The sequence below is a fragment of the Coturnix japonica genome, chromosome 7, assembly GCF_054131305.1.
Source record: "Coturnix japonica strain WE chromosome 7, WE-NBRP24, whole genome shotgun sequence".
In the NCBI taxonomy this organism is placed as follows: Eukaryota; Metazoa; Chordata; class Aves; order Galliformes; family Phasianidae; genus Coturnix; species Coturnix japonica.
Window position 1 is genome coordinate 6,738,257 of NC_140669.1, and position 14,566 is coordinate 6,752,822.

The 14,566-nt window shown below is 40.4% G+C and overlaps 1 protein-coding gene across 3 annotated transcripts in view; it reads right to left on the bottom strand.

The window, feature by feature from the left end:
* The window catches only part of CSRNP3 (cysteine and serine rich nuclear protein 3), an 86,679-nt gene that overhangs the window by 70,739 nt on the left and 1,374 nt on the right, over nt 1-14,566 (bottom strand). The window contains exon 1 of one of the 3 annotated variants that reach the window (XM_015869174.3): nt 1,243-1,658. The exons of the other annotated variants lie outside the window; for them this stretch is intronic. The gene's annotated coding sequence lies outside the window, so the exon portion shown is untranslated. Of the gene's footprint in view, nt 1-1,242; nt 1,659-14,566 lie in introns of those variants that run through there. 3 annotated transcript variants of the gene reach the window in all.

Here is a 14,566-nt window from a genome sequence, read left to right on the forward strand (position 1 = left end):
TCAAAACTAGTGACTACACACAACAGTTTTATCCAATATCTTTCACATTGTCATTATTAAGTAGGTATTTTTAGCTAGCAAAAGCCAAATCCATCTGCAGCAGTGGCGTTTCCAAGGAGACAGAATCATTTAAATACATGTGGAACTAGATCTTTGTTTTCATCAACTCCTCGCTGTTACCAGAGCTGGTTTGAGTCAAAACTTCTCATTTCAGGAAAAGAAAAAGATTTGGGGGGGGAGGAGTGTGACTGGAATAAATAAACTTGGGTTTGTAATTCAACATTTTCCTTGTAGTTTCAGATATATATCCACTGCTTACAAATAAAAAACTACTGGATGCAACTCATTTATAATCACAATTGGATGCAACAATTTATAATCACAATTCATTTATGTCACTGAAGATTTCTGCGTGAAACAAGCATAATGAGGTCCTTTAGTACTATGGCTATTTGCTGCATGTAGCACACGCAGAACTGAGTCAGGAGGGAGCTGACACATTTAAACTCTCCCCCTGTACAGAAAATTCTGCTATGTCCAAATTCTTCAGTGACCAAGTCTTTCGGTAATTCTAGACCCTCAAATAATGCACCTCAGTAAATAAGCCTGTTTTCTGCAGTAAGTTATTTATTATATTAATAAATATTATTTTACTATTTACCATCCCAAATTTCTGTGAACTAAAAGCTGCTGCTAACATATGAGGCCTGTAGAACAAGTTTCATACAGTTAATTAAATTTGGTATGCAGCTGCAATAGATAAATCTTATAATAGCAATCTTGTATATGTAATTTAATTACATCCATTTTTATGAAATAATTTTATGATTGAATTATAAACCACAGATTTTAAACACAAAAATAAAACAAAAATCCATGAAAGAACCTTCACTCTTTTCAGATCTCCCTACACTGTTTTGCTGCTGGTAGCATACACTGTATTTTCAACAGTAACTCCATCACACAAAAGATCTCTCATCCTACAGCCTAATGAACAGCCTCAGCATAAATGCCTACACTGTAACAACAGGAAGTTCTCAAACAGCTTCAGGGATACCTAGGATTCCCCTACGGATCTCAATTAATTTGAAATCTCCTAGAAAGCAAGAGTAATACACTCAGTTGCTGCTTCAAAGTCACTAATGAGGAATAAACAGTAAGATTCATGCATGTTTCTTAGCCACAAAATATTGGGGCAAGGATCAAGAACAGCTGCTCAATACAGTATTTTTTCTCCCTTACCTGTGAACTGGTTTTCTGTGTTTCAGCTGAGTGCAGATTGAAAGGTTTACTCCTCCTTTTTCTCCCCATCCATCAGATAGCAGTCATTCAATAACTGAAGTCATCCTGGCATCCTCTGGAACATGCTCTTTCTTCTCTCCCATATTTCCCACTCCCCACCCCCACCTGCATCCTAACAAAATAGGAAAACTGCAAGAAAAACCTTCCAAAAAAAAAAAAAAAAAAAAGCATACCTGAAAAATTGTTCTAATAAGCTACTTAGTAATCAGTGAGGACACACTGTACTGAAAGGTAATTATGAAATTTAAAGATAAGGGGGAAAAAAAAGACATCTCTATTAATAACCTTCAGTTCCTCTAGTAAATAGCTAGCTATTCTCCCCTTCAGCTCCTTTCTCTAAGAAAAAACAAGCAAACAGCTGTAGGAATACTTACTGCCTATATACATTCATTGATACTGACTCAGCTCTCCAGATTGTCAGTGAAGAGCGCTGCTGAGCTTTTAAGAAATGTTGTGATTATCAAAGTAACAATGCTGCTTTTACACAAAGCAAGATTCTGAAATCTCAATGCAAATTACAATTCAGAGATTGATGACAGTAATTTCCTACTACTCTCCAACTCTGTAAAGCAATACCAATTGTATAGACTAAAAATAACACTATGGTTTTGAGATGTGCATCAGAAGTTCTGAGTCCAAAATAATAGAGGGTGGGGAGAACACACATTTTCTGCAGCTTTAATTTCTACCAAATTGTAGCTGTACTTCAGCCATTTTAGTACCCCTAAGCATCAGCTAAATGCATTCTCTTCCTGCTTGAGACAATATCTGAGAACAATTGCTAATGACATTATCCTTGAAGCTTTATCTAAATAAAGCTCTACCTATATAAGCTGTGCCTATGCATCTTTTTGACTTATTTCATAGAATCATAAGATACCCTGAATTGGAAGCCTCACTGACACTAACTCCAATAACCCAAATCTAAGGCCAAAAGCCAATGGTGTAGGTTAAGTTTGCCCATGCAGAATTTCCTATTTAAATACGCATTCATATGCAAAAAATGAGTAGATGAACAATTTTCAATTTTGTGTGCCTCGATTCTATTACTGTGTCTACTTGCAGCCTCTTAAATTCATGATGAGAAAGCGTTTTCCAAGACTATCTGCAAAGAGAATTTTGATTTTCTACACATCCAAATCAATCAGGCATCAGCTCAGTTGAAGACATGAGCATTAAGTTCATTTCATTAGAGTTTAAAATCAAAATCACAAATGAGACTTTAGTGCCACATCAAAGTACTTGTGTTCAAGGATTTCCCTTTGAAAACAAAGTAGAAGCTGGCAAATACCTTTCTGTTTACAAACTTCTATTTGCTGCTACAGATTTCCATTTAAATTAACTGTGAATTACTTTAAATAAGAGCATCCATCTTCACTGAATTATTGATCTTTAACTGTAGCGAGACCATACGAATTAGCATACTCCTACTATAAAGTGATAGATGTTTTAGCTTCTGGAAAAACTAGCTGCCAGCCTCATCATAACAAACTGCCAGTGGATCCTGTGCATAACACTCAGATTCTTTAAGACGCCTACAAGCAAATGAGCTCAATTTAACAAAAAACTTTACCTCAGTGCCTAAAAAATGGGAATTCATTCCTGCAAATGTTTGAAGCTACATTAATTATTAGATATGTAATCCAGAAATATCAGTAAAATTTTCTTTTACTGGTAAACTTATCTCAGGAACAATGAGGAAAGTCTGAACAGACATGAGGAGCAACTAGCTGGAAGCTATCTCCAAATTTGCTTTCTTTGTTATCCACAGAGATAAGCTTAGAGTTGAGCACCAAGGCTTTGCCTCTCTACTGGCTTAACTGCAGAGAGAGATGCAAGGAGATAGATAGACAATTGTGAACTCATAACTGGTTCTAATGCAAGACTTTTCAGTGTAGATGTGAATTGCTTTGTTGTTCCAACCCTGAAGCACTATTATAACTCATAGAGAACTGGGCAGTACACACAAACAAGTCAGGATTTCTTGCAAGTGCCTGCCAGAGCAGTAAGGGAATTATTAACAAAACCAACCGAACAAAACCCAGCCTTTAAAACAGTCCCAGACTGAAGCAACTATTTAAGACAGACAGTCTTCAGAAAGAAACTGCAGGTAGCCTTGCTCAAAAAAAAAAAGTTATAATTACGTAGGCTGTTGTTTCCCCCACACTTTACAAGACATGTACATGCAAACCTCCTCAGAGTGGTGTTTGTACAATCTATCCAGCCCACACTTGGCAGTTTCTTCTTAACATGTAGACAGACCTTGTGAGATTTGCCCTGTTTTGCACATCAAAAATAAAGCCATTTGCTTGATAAATGTGTTTTAGATATGACAAATGCAATTCTATTTGTATGCCTCGCCCTGAGCACCGTCTCCTGTCCTCAGGGTTTGGATGCACACAAAGAGAAATTATAGGCAATACAGTTGGTAGCCTTAAAAGAAGCAGCACCAAGTGGCCACGGGCCTGAGAATCCTTTGCCAGGAAGCTGCTTTTAAATGAAGCCTCTTGCCCTCAGCCATGTCCAAGCTATGCTACAACCATGCAGCAGCCATGCAGTACCCAATCACACGTCCCAGTAGCCAAGCACGGACTCATCCAACTTAAGGAGACCTCAGGCCCACTGGGTGGCCATGGTCTGCTGGCCTCACCAGGCTGCCAGCCCCACTCTGGCCCACCTACAGCCCTCTGCCCTCTTCTAATCCCTTCAGAGCTGCCCTGCCACCCCCAGCCATGGTGGCTGAACCAGGCTGGCTACATCCACTGCCAGAATCTTCAAAGCCTTAACTAACTTCTCCAGCTCTGAATAACTATCTCTAGACTAATTAGTTGCATATATGCAGAGACGGAGTAAAGGAAAACACATCCTTTTCAAACCAAGGCCTGTACTCAGTTTGTGCTGTGACTCAAGTAATTAGTGAGAGGGTTTATAACCATTCAGCCATTTCAGCTTTTTTTTTTTTTAAACCTTTTTCCATCTCTACTTTATGCTTCGTAACATACACATTTCATTTGTTAATTTTTTTTTTTTTTTTTTTTTCTCCAGAACTACTACAATGGACAAAAGGAAAGGTTCATTAGGGAACAGACTCCTGCAAACACTTTCTTTACTTCTCCTTTGCTCTGTTGCTACTGAAGTATTTGCTTCCACTCTTTTTAGCTCTACCAAAACTAAAGCTTCTTTTAGAAATCCTTTTATGGAGGGGTGACATCTTGAAGGATCACCTCCTTTATGAAGAGGAAAGAAAAAAAAACTTCAGAGAAAAAAAATTAGGAAGCATATATAAATTACATCTCAGTGGTCTCCTCTGCTTTACCGTATAATGGCTCTGACAAAGTAAATTGAAAGAGACGATGGAAAACAAAAAAGAAAAACCAAACAAATAAAAGCCTTATTTATTGTTATGCTTTAGACAACCCTGATTGTAAAGGTGAACTGACACAGCTTAGTGAGTAATTAGAATCTCAAATCTCCCGTATTTCGTAACAACCTGATTCTTTCTGGAATATCCTTTCTCAGCCTCTTTCTTTAGCAGAGCTAATTGTTCCACTCTCCTCCCTCTGTAGGCTCTATCACTAATCCCATTTTCCTTCTCTTTAGGCCTTATGCTTCCCTTTATTGAAAAAGATTTTCAGCTGTTCTATTTCATCAAATAAAACAGATTTTTTTTTCCTGTTTCTGTTTTATTCTATTCCATATCTAGTTCATGCCTCCTCAGTGCACATGCCAATTTCCTTTCTAGAGCCATGAAGGATTTGCTTATCTAAAGACAGCGCAGCTAAAATTCTTTAAAGATAAATCAAGAGTGAAAACCGCAACAATGTTTGACATCAAAGAAGATCACTGGTTTGTTAAGCTCTGCAGCCAAGTTTTCATTAGTGGCCCTTACTTCACATGTACATCCAAAGCAAGTCAAGACTGCTTTTTCTTTCTGCAGTCTGGCATAGGATGCATTGCATTTCTCTGTTCTCATATTTAAAGTTCTGAGCAGCACACTGCGCATCAGTTTGGTTTCTTCTGAAATGCAAACTTTTTGCAAGTAGAAGAAAGAGCAGAGACAGAAAGAGAAGAGATGGCCAGGGGATAAAGGTATGCCGGAGAACTCTGATTATTGGTATCACCTTTATCTCCACCCTACAATCCACGCAGGCAGTCATAATGCAGGTGACTCCCAGCAGTCACCTCAGGATATGTAACTTTTTGATAGTTGATCAAGCAGTGTTTCTCTAGTAACTAATCACTGTATATCTCCTCTGTAAAGTGTGAGAGAAGCTCAGGCGCACTTGTTCGATGAAGACTCAAATGGAGACTGATATTTGGAGAAAGCCATAGTCAGATATTTAAGTCTCAGCAACTTGTTCATCAGGATTAGGTATTTGCTTAAGAAAAATGGTGGCTGCTACTCGAGTCAGGAGCAGTAGAGTCATCACCTAGAAATGCAGGAAGCAGTCACATCCCCAACAGCATAATGGCAGCCCTGAAAGAATGTTATGCTGACATCAGACAGAACTTCACACAAGTGGTCTAGAAATAAAAATCTTATTATTCATTCAATTAGCAAGATTCCTGGAAGATACTTCATGTACCATATATTAGATTTATTAAATGACCTGAGAGGAGAAAGACTTTGTAACACTTTGATTCTCAGTGCCCTACATCCCACCAATCTGTCATGACTGGAACGTGCAGTTTAAAATACCGGCCAAGAGCTCTGCCCACACTCCAGATATCCTGGAGCCCCAGGGACTCACATGCAGGCTCTGTTCTTCCTTAGGAATTTCATTTTGCACAGTCAAACCATTAAAAACAAACACACATGCATAGTAACATCCCCCTACCCCCCAAAAAAATCAAAACCAAATCATGACACACTACTCCAGGAAAAAAATGCATGTGCCGCTACAAACTGATAGCAGCACGGTTAAGAGAGGCTCCTGAAAACACTGCATGTGTGCTGCCACTCTGGGAGATGCTGTCAAGTAATTTGAACAGCAGTGCTGAAAGATCTGTCAGCAGAACAGCAAAGGGCAACACGTCTAATGGAAGCTAAGAAAGCCCGGCACAGAGCATTCCTTTGGTGTCAAAGATGATGCAGCCCAGGACAGACAGCCACTGTCAGTGCCTGGATAGAAGCTCTGCTGTGGAACTGAAGTAAATAATGACCAAGAACCTGCCTACAGTCAAAATGGCTCTCGCAGCTAGGAGCCAGGAGTTGCACCAATGGCTTACAAGGTTTACAAGAGGAAAAGGTCCAACCTCTCAAAAGATCTTGTTTCAAAAACAGAAAACAAAACAAACAAACTAAACTAAAAAAAAAAATAATAATAATAAAAAAAAATCAACCTTGTACACAGGTTTGCTCTCTTTTTCAGCTCCCTCATGCAACAAACACTAGAATTGAGAACAGGGAGAAGAGAGATGGTCATTACCATCCAGTTGATGTACATCTGATAAGCTGTGGGGGTGGAAAGGAAGATTGATCTGGTATTTCCTCTTATAGACTGGGATCAGCTGTTGTTGAACCCATATTATTACTACAAAAAGCCACATCCTGCATATCCAGGATGCTTCACAAACCAACTAATTTCCTTCCTACCAGGAAAAACATTTCCTACTGACGCCTCTGAATTGGAGCTTCTGAATTCCAAGTTTTGACTTCCTTAAATCCAGAATAGATTGCCAACTCCCCTTTCTTTTTGCAGAGCAACCATTCTAGAAAGTGGCTATTACAATGAGCAAGAAGTGTTTCAGTGGCCCTCAGGATCATCTGAAATCTAAGCAGATGCTTGTAGACAGATCTTTGAAAAGAGATGGGCTAGGCACTGCAAGGCAACAACACAACTATCTGAATTTCACAGCCTGTTGATTCCCTGCAGCAACTCAGAACCCAGCATCAATAAGGAATGCCCCAGTATGGTCCCAAGAAGAGTAAACACCAATATAAGAAACACAAGGAATTGAAGATTGAACTACATACGATTCATCAGTGTGCACTCAGCACTGCCGCCTTGAAAAATTCTGCATGGTCAAAAGAACTGGAACCCAATCATGTTCTGCTATAAGATGCAGGCCAAGCTTGCTCACATTTCCTTAACTTGAAACTGCATCCACTGCAAGGAAACTGCTCATTATTTATGACTGACAGCAAATGGAGAGTTGAGGTTTCTTTCTCACAATTGGTGGACAAATGCCATCATCTCATAGCCTTAGAAATCATCAAGGCATGTAGGATTTCTGCAATTCAAGTTTTAAATAGTGAGAGGCTATAGCATGTAGAACATCTGCACAATCTCTAAACACAAAAGAGCTCTGAAATCAGAAATATCACCGTATGAAAATAAAGCAGACATACAAGTTATATTGGATTAAATGCCCTACTGTCTACACTTACCGAAGCCTGAAGGGATGACTGTTCAGGCTGGAGAAGCAGCCAGATAATTACTGGAGATGCACAGCAAAAATACATTGCCCTATAGTTCAGGAATCTGGACAGCTTCAAGAAAGAACAGGATTATTTTACATTCAGGCAATTTTACTTTTTAATAGAACCTAGAAGACCATGCCATCCCTGGGGCAGCTCTGCCTAACAGCATTTTTTTCAGCTTAAAAGAGTAAGAAACCAAGCCTGTTTTATATGAGGGTACTAAAGAGTGGCCACATGGGTCAGTGGATCTGACACTTGACAACACGGTACTTTAGGAGGAATTTTCAAAGGGCTGTAAAAACTATTCGAAGATAGTGAGAACAAAAGGAACACACTGCAAGCTGTGCAGTGCAGCTGAAAAGCAATAGAGTCCCTTCCCCTTTTTAAGAGAAGCAGTACCACAGACCTCTGTTACTGAAAGCAAGATTTCCTTTAGCCCTTGTTAAACAGACTCAAAACAAATTCTCCTTTGCTCTTAAAAAACAAAGCTTGTGTAAGAAGACCAGAAAGTTCCATGAAAATACTGCCAGGTGGGAACAAATCTCAGGGCAAAACTGACAAACACATCCAAGGCAGACTAAGTTTCATTTTACAGAAACAAAAGCTGCATTAACTTCAGCTCCTCAGACTCCCACCCACTTACCAATATCTATCTATATTCCTTCCATCAACCTAGCAGTGCAGTCATCTGCCTTCAGAGAAATCCAAAGTGGTACAGAAAAACAACACAACACAGAGAAAAGGTAAGTAAAGAACTTCTGCACAAGGGCATGCGTGGATTCCATGCATGGATTCACCTGCAGCTATCTTTTAAATCTCTGTGCTAGGAAGCAGCTTATTTCCAGTCCCAATTATTTATATACCAACAACTAAGCCAAGTACATTCTCTCCAGATTCAGAAATCTACTCCTCAGAACAAGTGACAGCAAATAAGCCAACCCTGAAACATCAGCTTTTAAAAACAAGTTTCTTTCGAACCATAAATGAGATTTCATGGCTGGAAGATGAAAGTAAGCACTGCAGAACAAGTTCAGCTTTTTGATTGTTTGGTTTAAACTAATCTACATTTTACTTCTGGGAAAAAAAAAAAAAAAATACAAACCCACCACTTTTCAGGTGTAGCAGCTCCTCTGATCAGCACACTGCTAGCAGAGCATGGAAGAAAAAAGATGCAGTACTCCTTTTTGGAAGGAGCACAGACAGACCGACACCAAAATATCACTGTCAGGTAGGTGAGGGAGGGATACCACTGTTTTATCCTTTTTTTGGCTGTGATGGATAGATTGTGACACCTTACTTAGTCACTGCTACTGAGTACCTGGAAGATACCTTCTTCCTGTCCTAGTGTACCAACTTGATGAAACCTTTAAGCTCATTTTGAATCAAGGCAGTTCTGACCTTGCTGGCAATTATGCAAATACATGCTCCAAAAAAATAAATGAAAAGGCTTGCATGTGCCTCAAGCTGCCTGGAAATGTTCAATCTTTATTAATAATTACTTCAATTCATATCAAAAACCATCTGTACTTTGAAAGTATAAGATCCTTCACACTCCTCTTAGGATCACAGATAAGGTATTTTATAGAACGAACTACAACATCAGTGTAATACCTCTATTTCTGTCACAGGACCAAATTCCCTATCCACACTGAAGTTTGTTTAGCAAGCAAACCGCTTGCACCTTCACATAAGATTTGCAAAGGAGTTCCAGAAGAGGAAGAAAGAGGATTCTAGTCTCTGTTCCCAAAATGTTGTATCAGCCCTGCAAACAATAAAGCACATCCAGCTATCCCTTTGTGCAGCTGAATAACCAAATAATTAGGTTTCAGTGCTATTCCCCTTTTTGTCTGCTTTCACCTAGGAGACAGGCTCCAGCTCAGCACTGCCTTCTCCAAATTACTTTGTATTACAGCACACTTCTGGAAAATGCAGGTGTAGACCTCATTTTCAGAGTGAGGAAAGAACAGTAACCAAGTCTCACTTCTTTAGGAAGCATTCTCCAGTACAATGAATGAGTCTCATCTGTAAAACAGAAAATATTATCACACTAAGAGTCTACCCACAGACGACAGATCAGAGCTGTGGGTGCTCAGTGTACACAGCTGCCCATACACAAGAAATTCAGTCACATTACGTTGCTAGTAGGCCCATTTTAGCCATGTAGAAGACACAGCAAAATGCAGGATGAGTGAGCTTTTAAGTATTACTTTAAAGGTTAGAGCAGTACAGAACCATCAAACTGGTTTCCTGAGCTGCAAGTGCCTTATCAGCCACCTCCAGGGCAGCACCTGCCCTTCCAAAAAGGGTCTCCCTCAACCACAAACTTCACAGAAAACACGTCGAGAAAGACATAATGGCTGGCAATGAAAAGCAGCACAACATAAAGCAAACATGGGGTCATTTTAACCAAATTACTCAAGATGCATCAAACAAGAGACAATAAAATGTCACTAAGCACACACATGATAAACTTCTGAAGAGGCCCCAGAAGAATCCCAAAGTTGTCATTAGAAACAACAACAACAACAAAAAAAATCAGTAATTTTCACGCACAAATTCTTAAGCCTTAGCTAGGAGTAATTGTGAAAACCCGGGCAGAATCTGCTCTGGTCTGCATCCCTGTGAATTGGTAATACTTCTGGTGAAGTTAACGAGCAATTGATGGTGGAGAATAGGCTTTTGTTCAGCACTGGGAGACACAAAGTCTAAGAATCACATGCAGAGATAAGTCACTCCGAGTATCTCATATTTAGAACTCGGATGCATTTATATTCAGTATGCCTGTGTAAGGGAGAAACATATGTTAGACAAAGGTCTATTTTAATCTCTACAAACTTACCGACATATCTGTTACAGGCCTCCTTGTACAAGCCAAACCAGACCTTGTCTCAACAATCAGGCTCTGAAGGTAGCTGGCCCAGCAGTAAGGGATGAAGAGCACAACATTCATTAAACAAGATAACCTGAGGGCAGCGGGAGTGGGAAAAATATGCCTTTGTGTCCCACGATCAGACAGCAAGTGAAGTGCCATGCTGTCACTGAGTCAACACAGATGACACCAAAGATACTTCTCATTTACAGCTATAACAAGAGGGAAAATGCTGAAGGTCAGCCCAGGAACACACATCATACTCCTGTTACACACTGATACAGCAGCAACAGAGCATTAAGTGCTAATGCAAAACGTGTTTGTAAGCAAACAAACTGTGATTTGTCAGTAACTTCTCCAGGTACCAGAGAGCAGTGCTAAGGAAGCCCTCCTCTCTAAAGAGATGACATAGAAGAAGGCAAAATGTTTTTATCACAAAGTGCTATGAATTAAAATTTAATAGAATTTGAGAATGAACTGGAAGATACTACAAAGTCATTTCAAATTCCTGCCAAACGAATACTAGTGATATTTCAGCCTACTAATACACAGCACTAACTGAATGCTTCCACAGACAGGATGAAAACAAAACATTCTGCACCAAGTAAAAGTTTGAGATGAACTCTTGTTACTCGATGCAGATTAAAAAATACGAATAGAAAATCTCTAATCATGAGTCACCAAAACAAGGCTAAGAACAAGGTTAAATATTCCAAACTTTAATCTGTTTAAAAATCAATCTAACACTGAGGTGCAAGTAATGCAATCATTACAAGATATTTTAATAAACACGGTATTTCACACCAGTCATAGGGTAGGGCAAGAGAGTACGTTCATTTTCTTACATAAAACCAAACAATTTTAGCCATTTTTACGGCATTTTTCTTCCATTTTTATCAATATTTATCGAGGTGGTTTTCTACAGCCCTGCAGGGAAACAGGAGTTTTGAAAATAAGTGAAAGCGTTTGTGCTGCAGATCACACGGACATCCTTGTGAAAACTGATTTGCCCACATCTTCTCAGGGATTTTAGTCAGAAGCAGGAGCTGAAATGGCATCAAGTTGAGTGTTTCATCAGTAATATATCAGATACTGGCAAGAAAGATAAATGGGTCAGCCAACACATGCGCTATTGAAAGCCTCTAAATTACCTTTATTTAGCACAAAGTATGATTTTCAAAAAATAAGCATTTTTATCAGACTGCCCCTAAAAGAGGATTGAATTAGTTCCTATTGACGTGTAGCTGTTGCTAAAATGTAAGCCAGACTACATTCTGAGGGCACTCCCTTTAGAAGGGCTCTTCATAAGGGAGGTGCCATCAGCAAGCTCCTCTGTGAGACCATCAGCTCAGTGCAATGATGCACTGACATCTAGCGAGTACATGCAGTTAGGGAATGCTGCTCCTTGTCTAATCGCCCAAGCAGGACAAGTGTCACCAATATACTCATGCTGACAAGATGTTTCATATATGGACTATATATTCCTTCTAATTAGAGAGACATTAAAATGTGTAGTATTTACTGTACACAGGCACAAGGCGCACTCTCTCAATAGCGGCACATGTCTTGAAATCTCCTTCACTGCTCAGGGCTCTGTTGCTGGCTCCCCACAGCAAACGGTTTTGTTTCCATTATACAGCAGATGGTGACAGAGATGATCTGAAAAGCCTGTAAATGTGAACAGCACATGCCAGGGAGCAGCAGAGATGGCAGCTGGAGGATTTATAGCCAAGAACGACCCAGGGTCAGTGGCTGTGTCACTGCCCTGTCATTGCCTCCAATGTGCCTCAGGAGAGGCAGCAGCTGGTTGCATGGCCTCCACACCCAGTGCTCCACTTACCAGCCACACAGCCTCAACTCATACAATAGAAAAGACCCGAGATCACAATTCACAGCTCTTCTTATTCATTAATTGCACACTAAGGGATACTTTCTCCCAAACTTCAAGCAATTCTCAAGCCTAATGCCCAAGCAATCATCTTCTCTTTCAAATGTCCAGGGAGCACAGCACAAATTGCACAGTGAAGGACTCAGTGCCTGGTATGACAAGCAAAACCAGAAAGGTATCACAATAAACTTTCACACTCACACAAAGGAGCTGAGGTGGGGAGCAGTGGCAGAGGTGGTGTGCAACGCACTGCCAGATGCTATCTGTCACCATGCACAGCTGCACACTCATTGTCATCATTCCAACATTCATCTCCTGATTCAACTGAAACCCCAACACGAGGATGCCCACACACCAAGCAAAGCCCCCTGAATGATACACTTCTGCAGGCTACGAGCTATTGCTCAACATCATTGCTCTGCTGATTTAAGACCCTTTCTTCGTGAGAAGGATAACACAGAGGGCCAAGCAACATGCCTCTACTTCACTTAATCTACCTTCTAGAAAGGGAAAACAAGAAAGATTCAGCACTTTTAGGGCAGTTCAAGCTTCATTTGTAAAACCTAATATCGTTTCATCGTTTCATTCTTCAGTGTGTTCATGTAGAACAAGCGAGAGGCCTTTTACAGATGGATGTTTGGGTGAAGTTATTCCCCAAACACTGGGCTGCTGTTCTTACAACACAACAAAAACTGTACACAGCTGGACAAGTAGCTTTGGCTGCAAAGCTTCATCGCCATGGTTCCATAAAATCCCCGTGTGCATGGTGATGGAGGCAAGGAGAGACTCCCAGCACAGACCTCGTGAAAACCAGCAGGCCACTGGAAACAGGTTTTGCTGCTAATGTGTTCTGAGATTGACTTTCAGACTCACAAAGACCTGTAGCATTCAGAGGATTTTACAACACAATTACCTAGTTTGCACATGCACTAGTTTGCATGTGCTGCTTCCTTCAGTAACCACATCATTCCTATTTTCTTCTTCATCAGTTACCAAAAGGGACCACAGGAGATGTGTGAGGAGCTTAACAAGTTAAAAAAAAAAAAAAAAAAAAAAGAGACAAACAACCCTGTAAAGGTGGTGTGTAAAGGCGTCTAATATAAAGATGTTGACCAAAATGATGATAAATAGTCAAAGGTTATTAGTAAAGAAAATTCATCATGTTGATGCCTTGACTGGATAGCTGAGGCAGTCTCCACTAGGGAGCAATCTCCAAGAGATGCTGCCTCAGTGGTGGTCAGCCCTTAAATGAGGTCTCAGAAGAGGTGGAGTCAAAGTCCACCCCTTCCGGGAGCACAGCTAAATTACTCTCACCTGTGATCCCGCAGCTGACCCAACACTTGCCTCAGCTGATTAATCAGTGGTTCAAGCTGTGATTTCCCATACAAACCCCAACACCGCAAACCCAAGTAACCAGCAGAGGAGCAGCTGTGGCGAAAACATGATGCTCCAACTTCCATCACTGCACCAGCACTGCAGGGAGTGCAGCTCCATGGCCTGAGATGGGCTCAGTACACGCCAACACTCTGACCACAACCCTGGGCCTCACCCCACCTTCACCAGTTCTTCTGGGCAAAACCATTAACACCTTCATTTGAACAGGTCAGCATCAGCACACACATGGAAACGCTTTACTGCAATTGTTCACAAATTTTTGTAGACGGATTATGTACAGAATGTTGAGGTTCTTGTGTTAAAATGCTTAAGCCCATTTTAATGTGTGTTGGAAATCATGTCCAGCAAACCAAAGCAATATGTGCAGTAGCCAGTGCAAATCCTGAGCAACTCTGCTCACAGTGTTTTGCATGTATATCCAGTGTTAACAGCTGAGGCCCTGTCTGCCCACCTGGAAGCAGCAGTTTTCTCACATAATAACAGTGAGCCTTATACAATTTTCTACCATCTCCTACACTAAGTCAAAAAATAAAGCTAGTCCCACCAAACAGGAATTTGTGTTTCTATGCCATCTTACAGACAAGATGCAGGTTATTAAAAGGGGGGATGGGACGAGGCCAGGATACGAGGGAGCCTGCCCAGCTCCTTTCACAGATCAAAACTGCTTCTACAACGTTCTGTTTTGCAG